The sequence below is a fragment of the Coregonus lavaretus genome (genome assembly GCF_964263955.1).
Source record: "Coregonus lavaretus genome assembly, chromosome: 1".
Classification (NCBI taxonomy): domain Eukaryota; kingdom Metazoa; phylum Chordata; class Actinopteri; order Salmoniformes; family Salmonidae; genus Coregonus; species Coregonus lavaretus.
This window is the reverse complement of record NC_139988.1, coordinates 13,483,235-13,499,632: the sequence shown is the minus strand read 5'-3', so window position 1 is coordinate 13,499,632 and position 16,398 is coordinate 13,483,235. Positions and strand designations below refer to the sequence as shown.

Here is a 16,398-nt window from a genome sequence, read left to right as displayed (position 1 = left end):
TCTGGCCTATCTGACTGAGGATTCCAGTAAAGTTTTACTAAAACAGCAAAAATATGTTGTTGCTATTTACATGCATTGTCTCTTGTTTTTGAATTTTTGTTTTTGTTAGGGTTGATGAAAAGTCTTATGTTTGAGGCAGGCTGTCACTCAGCCTTACCTGGTTGCCCAGGGCGACAGTGTCCAGGTTGTTCAGGATGCTTTCTTTCTGGTACTCCTCTTGCTTCTGCCTCACTTCCTCCAGCTCCATCTCCACGGCAACCAGACACCAACGTAGTCCTGTCTCCTCAGATGACCAGCTCCTCTTCTGATTGGCCAGCTGCAGACGCAGCTCCACCCCCTCCATCTGTTTGGAGTGGCACTGTAGGGAGAGATGGAGGGAGAGAGAAAGAGTGAGAGAGAGAGCGGGTTTGTGGGTGGACAATGACTACTAATACTGTTTTGAAGTCTTCCATTAATAGCCTAAACCTGTACCAGTGCCTGCAGTTTAACTTAAAGAAGTGCTGAATTTGGGATGAAGAGTGTCAGTACCTGTTGCGTGAGCGAGAACAGGACAGCTTCCAGGTGAGCTACAGAGCTGCAGTGTTGGCCACCTTCTCCACTCGCAGGCCACCTGCAGTAAACATCATGTAGACAATGGCTATGAGTTTTATGTTGTTGTCGCTTTTTATACTTACAACACCAAGACAAATTCCTATCATCATTGTTGAATGGAAATATACCTTATTTTGCATAGCAGTAGACTGAAACACAAGTAAATGCCACTCTCAGATCTCTGGTCAGAACTTTATAAAGGGTGCCAAGCGCCACCATTATCTCTGTCCTAGTACCATTATACAGTATACTATTGAAGTGTCCTCCTACCGACGGTTTCATTGAGGGATCGAATGTGGTTCTGGAGGTATGCGTTGACAGAGTCGATGGGGGTGAGTGTGGTTGCTGGGATGACGATGGCAGTGTTGAGTGGTCTGGTGGCGCCCTCTAGTGGTCCTCTAACCGCTAGCACCTGGCCTTCAGCTCTGCTACCTCTACTTCTAGAGCCTGGGTGTACTCTGGGGTACCTGCCGCTGATAAACACAGAGAGAACACACACACACACAGATTACTCAGGCATGTTTGTGACTGAGTCACGATTATATTACTACCCTTCTCTTTACGCTAGAGGTTGAGGGTTATGCCTCCACAGCCAGTCCATTACTAGCTAGCTGTAACCATAAATACTCATATTACATTTCAACTGTGTCTGTAGACATTAATACCCTCCTTACAGGTTGGCACTAAGCTGTGTGAAGGGTTAGTGTTGACACCTGTTGGCCTGGGCTTTAGGCTTACTAGGGTCTACCAGCAGGATGATGGGGGGTAGTGGAGGTATGTGATAGTGATGGGTTTTTTAAGGGTTCTGGCAGGGTGCGGGTGGTTCTTGTGGTGGGAGGTGAATGGAATGGGGGCTGGTGAGGGATGCAGCACGCATGGTAGATTTGATTTGATTTTGTTTGTGGTGCAGGAGGGGAGGGGAGGGGAGGGCAGGGGAGAGGAGGGGGGAGGAGAGGGGAGGGGAGGGGGTGTCGGTGTGAGCGAACACAGAGTAAGCAGTAAGACATGCTGGTGATGACACTTGTTGGGCTGGTGCTTTAGGGAGCTGTCAACAGGTTGGGGTTGAGGTGTGGGTTGATCCAAGACTGTCTGGAGCTTCTAGGGGTTGTGAGTAAACAGTGTTTATACCTGACAGGCTTGTGGGCTTGGCTGTGCAGCGATGTCAGTGGGCTTGGCTGTACAGCGATGTCAGTGGGCTAGGCTGAAATCTGTGCTGGAGGCTGGGGTAGAGGTCCTTTAGGGATATGGATGGATGAGTCACGCTTTCCTGGAGAATGAGAAGGCTGGCTGAGATCCTCCATGTCCCTCCTCATCTGGGCTATGACAGCTCTCAGACTGCTGTTCTGCTGCTGCAGCCGATGGATCTCCTCAGATGGCAGCTCCCCTACAGAGACACCGCCACCACCACCAGGTGTGTGGCCCTGCAGACAGACAGACATAGCTAAATAAACACACACAGAATCAGAATCACCTTTATTTGCCAAGAACATTTACTCATAGTCAGAATGTTACTTGGTGATATGGTGCTGCTGGTGATAGTCAACATAGTCAGAATGTTACTTGGTGATATGGTGCTGCTAGTGATAGTCAACATAGTCAGAATGTTACTTGGTGATATGGTGCTGCTGGTGATAGTCAACATGGTCAGAATGTTACTTGGTGAAATGGTGCTGCTAGTGATAGTCAACATAGTCAGAATGTTACTTGGTGATATGGTGCTGCTTGTGATAGTCAACATAGTCAGAATGTTACTTGGTGATGTGGTGCTGCTAGTGATAGACAACATAGTCAGAATGTTACTTGGTGATATGGTGCTGCTAGTGATAGTCAACATAGTCAGTATGTTACTTGGTGATATGGTGCTGCTTGTGATAGTCAACATAGTCAGAATGTTACTTGGTGATATGGTGCTGCTTGTGATAGTCAACATAGTCAGAATGTTACTTGGTGATATGGTGCTGCTAGTGATAGTCAACATAGTCAGAATGTTACTTGGTGATATGGTGCTGCTTGTGATAGTCAACATAGTCAGAATGTTACTTGGTGATATGGTGCTGCTAGTGATAGTCAACATAGTCAGAATGTTACTTGGTGATATGGTGCTGCTTGTGATAGTCAACATAGTCAGAATGTTACTTGGTGATATGGTGCTGCTGGTGATAGTCAACATAGTCAGAATGTTACTTGTTGATGTGGTGCTGCTAGTGATAGACAACATAGTCAGAATGTTACTTGGTGATATGGTGCTGCTGGTGATAGTCAACATAGTCAAAATGTTACTTGGTGATATGGTGCTGCTGGTGATAGTCAACATAGTCAGAATGTTACTTGGTGATATGGTGCTGCTGGTGATAGTCAAAATAGTCCGAATGTTACTTGGTGATATGGTGCTGCTGGTGATAGTCAACATAGTCAGAATGTTACTTGGTGATGTGGGGCTGCTAGTGATAGACAACATAGTCAGAATGTTACTTGGTGATATGGTGCTGCTAGTGATAGACAACATACTCAGAATGTTACTTGGTGATATGGTGCTGCTAGTGATAGACAACATAGTCAGAATGTTACCTGGTGATATGGTGCTGCTAGTGATGGACACGTTTAGAGACAGAATACAGACACAGGAGTTTACAAAGTTTACATACATTATATACAAAATACAGTGCATTCAGAAAGTATTGACCTCTTCACTTTTTCCACATTTTGTTACGTTACAGCCTTATTCTAAAATGGATTAAATCGTTTTTTTTACCTCATCGATCTACACATCATACCCCATAATGACAAAGCAAAAACAAGTTTTTAGAAATGTTTGCACATTTGTTAAACATAAAAAACTGAAAGCATGGTGGTGGCAGCATCATGCTGTGGGGATGTTTTTCAGCGGTAGGGACGGGGAGACTGGTCAGGATCGAGGCAATGATGAACGGAGCAAAGTACAGAGAAATCCTTGATGAAAACTTGATCCAGAGTGCTCAGGACCTCAGACTGGGGCGAAGGTTCACATTCCAACAGGACAACGACCCTAAGCACACAGCCAAGACAACGCAGGAGTGGCTTCGGGACAAGCCTCTGAATGTCCTTGAGTGGCCCAGCCAGAGCCCGGACTTGAACCCGATCGAACATCTCTGGAGAGACCTGAAAATAGCTGTGCAGCAATGCTCCCCATCCAACCTGACAGAGCTTGAGAGGACCTGCAGAGAACAATGGGAGAAACTCCCCAAATGCAGGTGTGCCAAGCTTGTAGCATCATGCCCAAGAAGACTTGAGGCTGTAATCACTGCCAACGGTGCTTCAACAAAGTACTGAGTAAAGTGTCTGAATACTTATGTAAATGTCATATTTCCGTTTTTTATGTTTAATACATTTTCAAAAATGTCTAACAACCTGTTTTTGCTTTGTCATAATGGGGTATTGTGTGTATTGATGAGGGAAAAAAAGAATTTAATCAATTTTAGAATAAGGCTGTAACCTAACAAAATTTGGAAAAAGTCAAGGGGTCTGAATACTTTCCGAAGGTAAGTTCCGATATATATATATATATATACATACACACTACCGTTCAAAAGTTTGGGGTCACTTAGAAATGTCCTTGTTTCCATGAAAACATACATGAAATGAGTTTGAATAGGAAATATAGCAAAATGCATAGGAAATGTAGTCATTGACAAGGTTAGAAATAATGATTTTTCATTGAAATAATAATTGTGTCCTTCAAACTTTGCTTTCGTCAAAGAATCCTCCATTTGCAGCAATTACAGCCTTGCAGACCTTTGGCATTCTAGTTGTCAATTTGTTGAGGTAATCTGAAGAGATTTCACCCCATGCTTCCTGAAGCACCTCCCACAAGTTGGATTGACTTGATGGGCACTTCTTACGTATCATATGGTCAAGCTGCTCCCACAACAGCTCAATAGGGTTGTGATCCGGTGACTGTGCTGGCCACTCCATTATAGACAGAATACCAGCTGACTGCTTCTTCCCTAAATAGTTATTGCATAGTTTGGAGCTGTGCTTTGGGTCATTGTCCTGTTGTAGGAGGAAATTGGCTCCAATCAAGCGCCATCCACAGGGTATGGCATGGCGTTGCAAAATGGAGTGATAGCCTTCCTTCTTCAAGATCCCTTTTACCCTGTACAAATCTCCCACTTTTCCACCACCAAAGCACCCCCAGACCATCACATTGCCTCCACCATGCTTGACAGATGGCATCAAGCACTCCTCCAGCATCTTTTCATTTGGTCTGCGTCTCACAAATGTTCTTTGTGATCCGAACACCTCAAACTTCGATTCGTCTGTTCATAACACTTTTTTTTTTCCAATCTTCCTCTGTCCAGTGTTATTTTGCCCATCTTACTCTTTTATTTTTATTGGCCAGTCTGAGATATGGCTTTTTCTTTGCAACTCTGCCTAGGAGGTCAGCATCCCGGAGTCGCCTCTTCGCTGTTGACTTTGAGACTGGTGTTTTGCGGGTACTATTTAATGAAGCTGCCATTTGAGGACCTGTGAGGTGTCTGTTTCTCAAACTAGACACTGTAATGTATTTGTCCTCTTGCTAAGTTGTGCACCGGGGCCTCCCACTCCTCTTTCTATTCTGGTTAGAGCCAGTTTGCGCTGTTTTGTGAAGGGAAATTTCTCACATGGAATAGCCTTCATTTCTCGGAACAAAAATAGACTGAAGAGTTTCAGAAGAAAGTTATTTGTTTATGGCCATTTTGATCATGTAATCGAACCCACAATTGCTGATGCTCCAGATACTCAACTAGTCTCAAGAAGGCCAGTTTTATTGCTTCTTTAATCAGCACAACAGTTTTTAGCTGTGCTAACATAATTGCAAAAGGGTTTTCTAATGATGAATTAGCCTTTTAAAATGATAAACTTGGATTAGCAAACACAACGTGCCATTGGAACACCGGACTGATGGTTGCTGATAATGGGCCTCTGTACGCCTATGTAGATATTCCATAAAAAAATCAGCCGTTTCCAGCTACAATAGCCATTTACAACATTAATGTCTACACTGTATTTCTGATCAATTTGATGTTATTTTAACGGACAAAAAAATTGCTTTTCTTTTGAAAATAAATTACATTTCGAAGTGACCCCAAACTTTAGAATGGTAGTGTATATATCTATTTTTTTTAAAGATTTTCTTTTTTGTGGGTGGATAATCACACATACACAATAATACGCGTCTGTGAGCAGTTTCAACCAATGACCACTAGATGGGGGTAAGGTTCTGATTGTAGCTGATGGGTGATGGCGGCCATTGGTCGGCAAACATTTGATTTGAACCATCCATACTGTATATCAGTCATCATTTCTTATCTTCAGAACATACATCAGTCATCATTTCTTATCTTCAGAACATACATCAGTCATCATTTCTTATCTTCAGAACATACTTGAATGCACTAGTAACTCATTTGACCAAAGTTTATGAAAAATACATATATCCAATACTTTAAAGTTCAAATCAATTATGGGACTAGGCCGGGCATCTGGTGCTGTATGTTATGGTTGATGGTTCTAAGTATTCATTCTAAAAGGGAAAGTGCCCTTAAGAAAACACTAAAATAAAGTACACCACTTTGACAGACGATACGACCGGCTGAGTGAAAACCGATACTGAGTTTCTGCTTGTTAAAAATTAAACATGGGGTAGCGACCTTTTCAGGAAGCCATAAACACCTGACCTTAGGCCCTAGGCCAATAGGGTGTCCGGTTTCAGACCCCCATATACACAGTCGGTAGGAATCGGCCCTAACTACTGATCCAGAGTAAGATACTGTTTCATAATGTTGATGTTTAAGGTTACACTGCAAAGGGATTGCTATGAATTTTACAGTAATTTACAGGCAGCTTGTGGCAAGTAAAATTATGTATTTCATATTACAGTACACCTACTGTAATATAAATATGGTATCAAAGCAAGTACTGTGTCATGATTTTGCTGCGAAGAGACAGAATCATTAGATCATTTGTTTTGGTACTGTCCATTTGTAGCTTGTTTTTGGACACAGGTCCAGGAATGGCTAAAGGATTGCAATATTTACCTGGAGCTAACCCTGTAGATAGCACTACTGGGTGATCTGAAAAGTCATAGTCAATCGATCAATAATGTAATAATACTTTTAGCAAAAATGATTATTTTCAATTTACAATCTGTAGAAACAATGAGAATAGAAAGGTTCAGAACTTTTGTAAAACATAACAGTACAGTTGAAAAATATATGGCAAATAGAAATCCAATATGGATGGTGTTAAGAGATCGATGGGAGGTGTTGAATGAGGTTGAAGGATGGGACTAATAACAACTAACAACAACTAATAACAACAAGATAACTAATGTAAAGCATACTGTGTCCATAATAAGTATATAGGTTATAGGTTGAGAGCTTTTGTGAAAGAGCACAGTTAGAAAGATATGGCATATAGAAGCAAACCGGATGGACAGCATGAAAATGATTGGAGAGGTTGAGGGTAGAGGAAGTTCAGGAGTAAAAACAAACAAAATATAATTATTGTAAAATTGACTGTGTCCATAAAATCTATATAGTATGTATAAGCTGGAAGTAGAGGCCTAAGCATTGTTGTTCACTAGTTTACTCCAATTAGGGAAGGGGTGGTGGGGTTGGAAAGTAATAAAGGGAAATATATTGTTTTAAAGGATATGTATATATATGTATGTATATGTATTTATATGTATGTACAGTGAGAGAAAAAAGTATTTGATCCCCTGCTGATTTTGTACGTTTGCCCATTGACAAAGACATGATCAGTCTATAATTTTAATGGTAGGTTTATTTGAACAGTGAGAGACAGAATAACAATCCAGAAAAATGCATGTCAAAAATGTTATAAATTGATTTGCATTTTAATGAGGGAAATAAGTATTTGACCCCTCTGCAAAACATGACTTAGTACTTGGTGGCAAAACCCTTGTTGGAAATCACAGAGGTCAGATGTTTCTTGTAGTTGGCCACCAGGTTTGCACACATCTCAGGAGGGATTTTGTCCCACTCCTCTTTGCAGATCTTCTCCAAGTCATTAAGGTTTCGAGCCTGACGTTTGGCAACTCGAACCTTCAGCTCCCTCCACAGATTTTTTTACGGGATTAAGGTCTGGAGACTGGCTAGGCCACTCCAGGACCTTAATGTGCTTCTTCTTGAGCCACTCCTTTGTTGCCTTGGCCATGTGTTTTGGGTCATTGTCATGCTGGAATACCCATCCATGACCCATTTTCAATGTTGTTATTCTGTCTCTCACTGTTCAAATAAACCTACCATTAAAATTATAGACTGATCATTTCTTTGTCAGTGGGCAAACGTACAAAATCAGCAGGGGATCAAATACTTTTTTCCCTCACTGTATGTGTATGTATATATATATACATATATACAGTGGGGGAAAAAAGTATTTAGTCAGCCACCAATTGTGCAAGTTCTCCCACTTAAAAAGATGAGAGAGGCCTGTAATTTTCATCATAGGTACACGTCAACTATGACAGACAAAATGAGGGAAAAAAATCCAGAAAATCACATTGTAGGATTTTTTATGAATTTATTTGCAAATTATGGTGGAAAATAAGTATTTGGTCAATAACTAAAGTTTCTCAATACTTTGTTATATACCCTTTGTTGGCAATGACACAGGTCAAATGTTTTCTGTAAGTCTTCACAAGGTTTTCACACACTGTTGCTGTTATTTTGGCCCATTCCTCCATGCAGATCTCCTCTAGAGCAGTGATGTTTTGGGGCTGTCGCTGGGCAACACGGACTTTCAACTCCCTCCAAAGATTTTCTATGGGGTTGAGATCTGGAGACTGGCTAGGCCACTCCAGGACCTTGAAATGCTTCTTACGAAGCCACTCCTTCGTTGCCCGGGCGGTGTGTTTGGGATCATTGTCATGCTGAAAGACCCAGCCACGTTTCATCTTCAATGCCCTTGCTGATGGAAGGAGGTTTTCACTCAAAATCTCACGATACATGGCCCCATTCATTCTTTCCTTTACACGGATCAGTCGTCCTGGTCCCTTTGCAGAAAAACAGCCCCAAAGCATGATGTTTCCACCCCCATGCTTCACAGTAGGTATGGTGTTCTTTGGATGCAACTCAGCATTCTTTGTCCTCCAAACACGACGAGTTGAGTTTTTACCAAAAAGTTATATTTTGGTTTCATCTGACCATATGACATTCTCCCAATCCTCTTCTGGATCATCCAAATGCACTCTAGCAAACTTCAGACGGGCCTGGACATGTACTGGCTTAAGCAGGGGGACACGTCTGGCACTGCAGGATTTGAGTCCCTGGCGGCATAGTGTGTTACTGATGGTAGGCTTTGTTACTTTGGTCCCAGCTCTCTGCAGGTCATTCACTAGGTCCCCCCGTGTGGTTCTGGGATTTTTGCTCACCGTTCTTGTGATCATTTTGACCCCACGGGGTGAGATCTTGCGTGGAGCCCCAGATCGAGGGAGATTATCAGTGGTCTTGTATGTCTTCCATTTCCTAATAATTGCTCCCACAGTTGATTTCTTCAAACCAAGCTGCTTACCTATTGCAGATTCAGTCTTCCCAGCCTGGTGCAGGTCTACAATTTTGTTTCTGGTGTCCTTTGACAGCTCTTTGGTCTTGGCCATAGTGGAGTTTGGAGTGTGACTGTTTGAGGTTGTGGACAGGTGTCTTTTATACTGATAACAAGTTCAAACAGGTGCCATTAATACAGGTAACGAGTGGAGGACAGAGGAGTCTCTTAAAGAAGAAGTTACAGGTCTGTGAGAGCCAGAAATCTTGCGTGTTTGTAGGTGACCAAATACTTATTTTCCACCATAATTTGCAAATCAATTCATAAAAAATCCTACAATGTTATTTTCTGGATTTTTTTTCTCAATTTGTCTGTCATAGTTGACGTGTACCTATGATGAAAATTACAGGCCTCTCTCATCTTTTTAAGTGGGAGAACTTGCAAAAATTGGTGGCTGACTAAATACTTTTTCCCCCCACTGTATATATATACATTTGCAAGAAAAAAACCATATGGGGGATTGGAAGTGATGCAGACAATTACATTGATGGAAGTTACAATCTATCTGCAATATTAAAGCTGATCTATCCCCCTAAAATAAAAAATAAAAAATATACAAATTAAAAAAAGTACTGTGTCATGTGTTTAGCAGACGCTTTTATCCAAAGCGACTTACAGTCATGCGTGCATACATTTTTTTTTTGTGTAAGGGTGGTCCCGGGGATCGAACCTACTACCTTGGCGTTACATGCGCCGTGCTCTACCAGCTGAGCTACAGAGGACCACAATCGTAGTATACTGTAAAAAAGTAAATGCTACTGTAATCGGAATGAATGAATGTAATGGATGAATTAATGAATTAATGTAATGGATGAATGGATGAATGGAATGGATGAATGGATGAATGAAATTCATTGAGGGGAGGGGTTTGTATTTCACTGTATTTTTCTGTAATTACAAGGGATTGGTGCAAGCAGGCTGGCTACTAGGTAAAGATTTTACACATTACAGCATATTAATGAATATTTGGTGTTTTATATCACCTACACTTCTAGAGGCCTTAACAAAGGCAGCGACTACAGGGCAAAACAGACCAAAAGGACATGGCAAAATGCTCAACAATTTAAAGCTGCAATATCTAACTTTTTGGGCGACCCGACCATGTTCACATAGAAATGTAAATTGTAGATCTGTCATTCGCATTGAAAGCAAGTCTAAGAAGCGGTATATCTGTTTTATGTGCGCAATTTCTATGCTTCCGTTCTTAAGTTTCGTTTTTGCATCTTTTACTTTCGGTTTTGTACACCAGCTTCAAACAGCTGAAAATACAATATTTTTGGTTATGGAAAATATATTTCACAGTGGTTCAGATGGCACAATGATTCTCTACACTATACTTGCTTGTTTGGTCACATAAACTGAAATTAGGCGAACTATTAGAATTTTTGCAACCAGGAAATGGCGGAGCAATTTCTGCATACTGCATCTTTAAGGTTTAAGACTTGCACTCCAATCTGTCCCCTATACATTTTAAATTGATGGGGTCTATAACCACATAACAGTTAAATTGGTACGTCATCATTCTCACTAACTGGTGCAACAAATAAAGACTCTTACAAGGCACGCCTCAAAATATGTTAATGAGCCAGAAACAACAATACCGTGCACCCACTAGTGGTCCAAAGGTTTTTGACTTTCTAAAGATACGGTACTGTCCAAATCCAACACAACACATCACTGAGTACCACTCTTCATTTTTTCAAGCATGGTGGTGGCTGCATCATGTTATGGGTATGCTTGTCATCAGCAAGGACTAGGGACTTATTTAGGATAAAAAGAAACAGAATAGAGCTAAGCACAGGCAAAATCCTAGAGGAAAACCTGGTTCAGTCTGCTTTTCAACAGACACTGGGAGACAAATTCACCTTTCAGCAGGACAATAGTCTAGAACACAAGGCCAAATCTACACTGTAGTTGCTTACCAAGACGACATTGAATGTTCCTGAGTGGCCTAGTTATAGTTTTGACTTAAATCAGCTTGAGAATCTATGGCAAGACTTGAAAATGGCTGTCTGGCAATGATCAACAACCAACTTGACAGAGCTTAAATCATTTTTTTAAGAATAATTGGCAAAAACTGTACAATCCAGGTATGCAAAGCTCTTAGAGACATACCCAAAAAGACTCACAGCTATAATCGCTGACTCAGGGGGTTGAATAATTGTCTAATCAAGATATATTTGTATTTTATTTGTCATAAATTTTTTCATCTTAGAATTTTTCTTACAGTTTCACATTACAGAGTATTGTGTGTGGATCGTTGACAAAAGAAGACAATCAAAAACATTTGAAGCCCACATTTTGTAACATGTGTGAAAAGTCGAGGAATACTTTCTGAAGGCACAGTATGCCCACACACACACACTTTCACACTCACCACATACGCTGCTGCTACTGTTTATTATCTATCCTGTTGCCTAGTCACTTTACCCCTTTAGTGGAGGCTGCTAAGGAGAGGACGGCTCATTATAATGGCTGGAACGGAGCAATTGGAATGGCATCAAACCATGTGTTTGATGTATTTGATACCATTCCACTGATTCCGCTCCAGCCATCACCACGAGCCTGCCCTCCCCAATTAAGGTGCCTCCTGTAGTACATAGCTACCTCAACTACCTGGTACCCCTGCATATCGACTCAGTGCTGGTACTTCCTGTATATAGCCATGTTATTTTTACTCATTATTGTTATTTGTTATTCACTGTGTATTTATTCCTCGAGCCACTACTTCTATATATCTTTATCTTTAACTCTGCATTGTTGGACAATGTTGTTACAGGAGGGGGTCGCAGTTCCGGAGCGACCCACTAGGTGTCATCCTCCGACAACCTTAGGCACCTCCTTACTCACAGTCTGGACTAATCAGTATCCTATTGGTGTCACCTGGGTCTATCTGTTCACCTGTGTATTTATGCCCTCACTTCCCTGTGTTCCCTTGCTCAGTTTACTCTGCTTCTTTCTCTGTGCTCAGCAGTACTAATCAGTGTCTGATCGAAGAAGTATGTACAGGTACTCGAGAAGTGTTCTCCCTGTTTCTTTATTATTTCAGTCATAGTTACTACTTCGTATTTTGGCTGTCAGCCTGTTTTTGGAGACTTATTTGCTCCACCTTTCTTTTATTGCGTTAAGTCCGTTGTTTTGTATCCTGGCTTCGGGACCACCAGTAAAGATCCTTGTTTCACCATCTCTGCCTACTGTCTATCCTGCACTGCATCTGGGTCACACCTCACACCAACCCTTACACAATGTAAGTAATGTAAGTCAGCGTTTCACTGTTAGTGTACACCTGTTGTTTACGAAGCATGTGACAAATACCCTTTGATATCTAGGTCCCATAGGCCGACGAAGGATAGCCACTCTTGGGAACAAAATGAAAGTTCAAGTTCAAACCCAACACGTTTTGGCATTAAAGCCTTGCTGAGGGTGCAGGGTAAGTGCCATAGAGGCAACAGGGACAGGCATGTTGGTCAGCCAATATGAAAGGGCATCAGACCACTTGGGATGCTGAAGGAAAGGGCACCACTTAAAAAAGGCTGTGGACGGGACCAGAGCCCCCCTCTAGGAACAGTGGGGCATCAGAAGGGGAGAGAACACTGAAGTGTGTGTATTTGTGTGTATTTGTGTGTGTGTGTGTGTGTGTGTGTGTGTGTGTGTGTGTGTGTGTGTGTGTGTGTGTGTGTGTGTGTGTGTGTGTGTGTGTGTGTGTGTGTGTGTGTGTGTGTGTGTGTGTGTGTGTGTGTGTGTGTGTGTGTGTGTGTGTGTGTGTGTGTGTGTGTGTGTGTGTGTGTGTGTGTGTGTGTGTGTGTGTGTGTGTGTGTGTGTGTGTGTGTGTGTGTGTGCGTGTTGTTGAGACCAAGAGTTCATTTTATGGAATGGGAGAAGTAACTTTGGGGATAAAAGTATCTGCTAAATTGCATATATTGAGAATCAAGAGTGGAATCTGGGGATTGAAGAAAGCCAAGTAACTCCACTGTCAGTCGGACCACGTCCAGGGATGATTGTATGGGTGAGAGGGACGTTGTTAGTGAAGCTGTCATCTCAAGAGAGTAAGTGGTCTTCGCTGAGGGTAGTCGCTGCCGCCATAGTTGACTGGTTTTGCGGGGAGTTGCCTGTTAAAGTTCCCGGTTTCTTTATGTTTGACAGACATCATTTAGTATCTACTTTATTGAATCTGTAATGTGCAGTAAAATGGTTATTTAATGGTGTATTTGCTTCTCTCCTACAGTGCCACCATTTTATTCGCATATGCGCCTAAGTATTTTGCTGTGCGACCTGGAATGTTAATTTAGGAGCACCAGTACGCCTAGAAAAATGTACGACTCTAACTTTATTACCTCAAATATTTTTCATTGGGCTGCTACATTTCTTTGTGTGCGCCTACATTTTTAAAAACTTAGAAACACACGTGCTCCTTGTAAAAAAGGTCAGCGTAGAGCCCTGGTCCGCTTCAGTCAGTCGCCATTCCGAATGTCGAGCCAAGTAGCTTCAATGAACAATTGAAAACAGAACAGTAGAACTATTGAAACAAATGAATAATAAACTATTGAATAGAGAACAGTGAAAGAATTGACTGATAGAATAGTGAAACTACTGAATGAAAGAAATCAGTGAAACTCCGTTTTCTGAGGTCAAAAGCAGGCTACTAATTCTGCACCCTGAAAAAGGGCCCTTTTTGAAGAAGAGGAAGATGAAAATGAGAGCTAAGACGGCCTAGTATCAGATTAAGGTTGTGAACTTCAGACCAGGAAGCTCAATAGCACCAGGTCAGGAGTCGGAGGAAAAGGGGTGCATACACCCAGATATACCGTAAAACATTAGTGATTAATAAAATAGAGAGAAGTGGTGTCAACAGCCACATGCTGTGGTAATAGAGGTGGTGTCAACAGTCACATGCTGTGGTAATAGAGGTGGTGTCAACAGTCACATGCTGTGGTAATAGAGGTGGTGTCAGCAGCCACATGCTGTGGTAATAGAGGTGGTGTTAACAGTCACATGCTGTGGTAATAGAGGTGGTGTTAACAGTCACATGCTGTGGTAATAGAGGTGGTGTCAGCAGCCACATGCTGTGGTAATAGAAGTGGTGTTAACAGTCACATGCTGTGGTAATAGAGGTGGTGTCAACAGCCACATGCTGTGGTAATAGAGGTGGTATTAACAGTCACATGCTGTGGTAATAGAGGTGGTGTTAACAGTCACATGCTGTGGTAATAGAGGTGGTGTTAACAGTCACATGCTGTGGTAATAGAGGTGGTGTTAACAGTCACATGCTGTGGTAATAGAGGTGGTGTTAACAGTCACATGCTGTGGTAATAGAGGTGGTGTTAACAGTCACATGCTGTGGTAATAGAGGTGGTGTCAACAGGAGCCGAGGGGTGTTTAACCTCTACGGGATTGGTGTCCCGTATACGCGACGGTTGAGCTAACGTGAGCTAATGTGATTAGCATGACTGTTGTAAGTAACAGCAAACTTTCCAGGACATAGACATGTCTTATATGGGCAGAACGCTCACATTCTTGTTAATCTAACTGCACTGTGCAATTTACAGTAGCTATTACAGTGAAAAAAAGACCATGCTACAGTTTGAGGAGAGTGCACAACAACAAAAAACGTATCACAGCAACTGGTTTAATACATAATGTACTTACATTCAGTTATCTTGCTCTGATTTGTCATCCAGTGGGTCCCAGAGCTAAAATGTAGCATAGTTTAGTTTGATAAAATCCATTTTTATATTCAAATGTAGGAACTGGGTTCTACAGTTTGAACCCTTGCTGTCTCTGGCTCCACACACCCCGCCTGGCTATCTAGATGTGTGAAAGTTAGTGTATAAGCTAATGATCCATCATTTATGACATTCCTGGGAGTGTGTAAACGTACATTTTGTATTACCATATCATTTTGGTATGTTCTCTATAGTTATGTACTTGAAAATGTATCAATTTGGCACATTTGGGCAGACTTGATACAAAATAGTCCAGTATTGCAATGCTTCACTGGCTCAATCTGAAACGTTGCACACACACTGCTGCCATCTAGTGGCCAAAATATACATTGCGCCCAAACTGCAATATTCTATTGTGGCCTTTCTCTTCCATTTCAAAGATGAGACAAAAAAGTAAGAAAACACGTTTTTTTGTTTGTATTATCTTTTACCAGTTCTAATGTGTTATATTCTCCTACATTAATTTCACATTTCCACAAACTTCAAAGTGTTTCCTTTCAAATGGTATCAAGAATATGCATATCCTTGCTTCAGGTCCTGAGCTACAGGCAGTTAGATTTGGGTCATTTTAGGCAAAAATTGAAAAAAAGGGTCCGATCCTCGCCTGGTAACAGCCTCTTCTGTCTGAATGTCTTTTTCTGTCTGTCTGACCTATTCTCTCTCTCTCCCTCTCTCTCTCGCTCTCTCTCTCTCTTTCTCTCTTTCATAGTCTCTCTCTCGCTCTCTCTCTTTCATAGTCTCTCTATCGATCTCTCTTTCATAGACTCCCCTCCTCCTCCCCATGCTTCCGCCTATCACCCTACTCCCTTTCTCTCACTATCCAGGACACGTGTGGGGCTCCTGCTGTTCTTCAGAATAGCTGTGGTAACATCACTCAAGGGTTAAGGTTACTACAAGTTTCACTTCTTTCATCTATGTGCATGCGTCTTTTCATTTTGTGAAAACAAGGAAGAGTTGCTTTCCCTTGCTAGTAGTAGCTAGCTGGCAGCCTGGCTAGCTGGCTTTAGCCTGGCTAAAAAAATAGCAAGCTAGCTAGCCTTTTTAGCTTCCCACATCTCCATGTGAAATAATCAGATTGCCCTGGCAAATATTATTCTACGGTTTATAAATACCTTTATAAAGCACATGTCTACACACCTGTATGAGGCCTGAATATGAGTTCACCTGTAGGAGACTCACCTGGTCTCTGGCCTGTGTCAGGCCCTGTATTAACCCCTCACTGTGCAGGTAGTGTTCAGCCTTGTTGTCTTCACAGCGTCTCTGCTCCAGAGCCTTCTCTCGCGCCACACCCACACACAGCTGCTGCTTGTACCTGCGATAAACACACACACACACACACATGCAAACACACACATGCAAACACACATACACACATGGACACACACACATGCAAACACACACAAGTTAAAGGGAAATTCCAAAATGTTTCAACTTTATATTCATAATCTCCAGTACCACCCCAAGATCAACGTATATCTGCGTGAAATGACATCATCGGTGT

General features: G+C 41.9%; 1 pseudogene across 1 annotated transcript in view; it reads right to left on the bottom strand.

Moving 5' to 3' along the window:
* Positions 1-16,398, bottom strand: part of LOC311121447 — a 40,455-nt pseudogene that overhangs the window by 14,425 nt on the left and 9,632 nt on the right. The window contains exons 6-10 of the transcript in view: positions 16,077-16,202; positions 1,773-2,012; positions 862-1,119; positions 529-610; positions 158-358 (exon numbers count right to left, since the gene is read on the bottom strand). The product of the transcript in view is annotated as an uncharacterized misc_RNA (transcript). The remainder of the gene's footprint in view (positions 1-157; positions 359-528; positions 611-861; positions 1,120-1,772; positions 2,013-16,076; positions 16,203-16,398) is intronic.